Source organism: Arachis duranensis, chromosome 5 (genome assembly GCF_000817695.3).
Source record: "Arachis duranensis cultivar V14167 chromosome 5, aradu.V14167.gnm2.J7QH, whole genome shotgun sequence".
Lineage (NCBI taxonomy): Eukaryota > Viridiplantae > Streptophyta > Magnoliopsida > Fabales > Fabaceae > Arachis > Arachis duranensis.
Genome location: NC_029776.3, coordinates 29,933,496 through 29,937,238, shown reverse-complemented (window position 1 = coordinate 29,937,238; position 3,743 = coordinate 29,933,496).

The following is a 3,743-nucleotide window of genomic DNA, read 5'->3' as shown; positions in this document are numbered from 1 at the left end:
TTGGGATTAAAATGTCCGTTTTTAAAATTCTTAAGGACTGATCTGGGTAATTACTCTGCTGGAAAATGAATTAAGGACTGATTTGTTTGTCGGAGTAAAACCTTGGGATTGATCTGTGTATTAATTTTTCTTAGCGACTAAAATGTCCGCTTTTAAAATCTTTGGAGACTGATTTGGGTAATTACTCTATACATTATTATTCACTCCTCACGTACCTATGTTCCCATATTCAGAGAATTCCAATGCATACATGATATCAAGATCCAATGCATACATGATATTCAGAGAATTCCAATGCATAACTGCCTCACTTTTTTCATCATCATCCTCATCCTCCTCGTCGTCACCGGCTTCGTAGGTAGCTTCGAACTGGCTTTGTAGGTAGCTTCGAAGTCTTTTTTGTTATCACTGTTCATTTCTTTGTACACTTCAACTCTATCATCTTGTACGTCTGAGTCATGTTGAATCCCATTCGTAGCTATATGTTCAAACTCAACATACAACTCAATCTTTGGGTGTTGTACCTGAATCTGCTGGTGAATATGAAACATATGTTGAATACTTGTTTCGTCAATGATGAGCATAATATCAAACTATATTAGGCCGCCAAATACGATAACAAAATTCCTGTAGAGAATATTGTTTATCCTCTTTAAAATATTACTTTCTATATTTTGACGAAGACCATACTGTAGTTCTGCAAATGTCATAATGCATGGAACCACAAATGAAAATGAATTTTCACACACAAAGCTCACCACCTCATTTGTATTTTTTATAATCTCACCATTGTAGTACACCATTCTATTTGTAGTACCCTCTATTGCATCAACAATACAGTAAAACGACCTTTGGTTTTTATAAGTAGAGCACGCAGTCCAGACCACCCGCTAGCATGATATTGTCCGCTTTGGCACACAAGGCCTCACGGTTTTGCCTTTGACGATAGGGATGTTAGCCGAAGCCTCAACACTCACTCGTCAAAACACGTCATGCTAGGAAGAGGTATCCACACATGTTTCGTTTTACTCCCCAACTGATGTGGGCCTTACAGATCACGCATCCTACATGTTTAACTCAGCATGTTCCCTGTGTGTTGGAACTGCTCCACCTACAACATTCACCCACCTGCAATTATACCAAATAGGTTTATTTTCAGAAAAACATCTAAAATATTTCTATATAAAAAAATGAGCCGATATTTTAATATTTTTTAATTATATAAAATATTTAAATATTTTTTAGTTTAATAAATAATAATATATATTATTTCTAAACTTATTTTAAGAATAAGAATAGACACGCTCATACGTGATAGTATTTAAGTATATTCAAGCGTATTCGAAGAAATTTTTTTATTTTTTATTACGATACAATTGGTCACTAAAAATATGTGTCTTGTAAAACCCGGTTAATTAACGGCTAATTAACCTATAAATGAAAATTTATTCTTGAAAGCCCAAAATGTGATTTTTGTGGCTAAATGTGATAGAGGAGATTGAGACAAGAATTTCGGTACCAATTTTATAGAATTCGGACCAAGATTGGACCGAACGGGCCAAACCGGGCCAACCGGACCCAAAGTGGGCCCTTGGCCCAACTAAACTAAGCCAAAACCCTAGTTTTCAGCATTCTCTCTCCTCACTAGACACACTCACATGCTGAAAATGGAGGCCATGGAGGGGAGAACTCTCTCTCAAGTTCTTTCTCTCTCTTGATCTTCAAACCACCATAACTTTTGATCTAGAGCTCCGATTGCCGCACCGTTTGCGGCCACGCGTTCACCGCGGAGAGCTCTACAAAATCCATACAATTAATCTTGAGGTAATCCACGTTTTGCTCTTCGAAATTCCAGCCTTGTTTTTGAGTTTTATGAGCAAAAATGTTGAGATTTTGGACTCTTTGATGTTATAGGACCCAACTCTCTTGAAGGAGAAGGTTAATCTTGTCTCCTTGGACCTTGGGTGTGATAAGATTCTCAACCCTAGTGTAATTTTGTTGTTCTACGATGTTTGGGTATTGAGATGTTGTGTATGGGTATGATGATTGTGGCTTAGGTTGTGTATATGTGAATATTGGAGCTTGATTGGTGATTTTGAAAAGCTTGAAAAAGGAATTTGGTGGTGAAAAAACTATTCTTGGAGGTGTTGAGGCCTTGAGAGCTTGTGGATAAGTGATTTGGAAGTGCTCCGGTTGAGCTTGGAAAATCGGCTTAAGGTATGGTTTCGGTTTCCCGTATCTAATATGTAATGTGATAGGAAATACTTAGACTAGAGGCTCTAAGATAGGCATTGAATTGTTGATGTTGTTGAATTGTTGATATATATGATGTGGTCATATATGTGATGATGATTAATGATGCCTTGGTGGTATGATGTATGAGAAATATGCATGTTGTGATATATGCTTGATGATTGGTTATGGTTGAATTGTGGGTTGAACCATGTTGATGGTGAGTATGATATTGATTGTGTACAATGATGATTTATTGAGATTGGTGTTGTTGAGAATTGGCATGAGGAAGAGTATATGATATGTCAACGTGTTTGGATTTGAGCCACTTGGGTGAAGTGGGTTAAAATGATGGGATAGTGATTTTGTATATTGTGGTAAAGTCTCAATGTGTGAGTTGAGGAGGCTTGATGTTGAATTTGATATATATTGATTGATTTCAAAGAAAAGGGATGAAATTGGCATGTTTTGATTGGTTTTGAAAAGAGTTGAAAATTGCCTGTTTGAAAATGGCACTTTGTGGTTTTTATGAAAAACATGGTTTTTGGGCATACTTTAATGGGACATAACTTAGACTACGGATCTCTGTTTTGTGCCAAATCTATTTAGAAATGAAATTGAATTCAGGATGTCCATGCCGTTCGAAGAACGGGTGAAAAATGATTTAAAATGAGGAAGTTATGTCCGTTGGAAGATTGGGGTTTAAATCTGTGAATTCTGTAGCTTTTAACTTAGAAAATTTTTAGCAGAATGACCCCTCGCAAGTAGGCGCACTTGGCGCGTACGCGCCGTTCTTCCAGAAAATGCCATCCACGCGTGCGCGTGATGTGCGCGGGCGCGCCGATTGTGCTGCACCTAATGTCCAGCCATTTTCCAGAGAGTTGTGCGAAAACTGTGCCAGCTTTGTGCCTGGGGCACGAGAGTACCCACGCGTATGCGTGGTTGACGCGTGCGCGTCATTTGGCTATTTTTCAATTCACGCGTTAGCGTGCATGACGCTTACGCGTCGATGAGTTTTTGAGGCCATCCATGCGTGCGCATGGAATGCGCGTACGCGTGGCCCTGTTTTCATCCCAAAGTTGATTTTTGAGTTTTAAAAGCCAAATCTCATACTTCTAAGCCTCCAATCTCACCACTTATATCTTAAATCATTATGATATGTCTAGCTATGAGAAGAAAGGCTAGTGAATGTGGTAACTTGCGAGTGAAGCAAGGGAAAAATGAATGATCAATGAGGATCAAGCATGAAATTGTGAGATGCGGAGGATGGTGGTGGAAGTGCTTGTTATGCCATAGGCCGAAAGGCTGTAATTGTTAATGAAACGGCTGGTTATGGATTTAACCGTGAGCCGGATAGCTGGATTATTGCCGTGTTACGGCGGAGCCATGATTATGGCTATGTATAAATGCGTATATATGCTGTTGAATGAATTGTGAATGTTGCACTTCCATTATCGGAGATGAGAGTTTCCCTGGGAGAAAGCAGTGGCTAGCCACCACGTGCTCCAGGT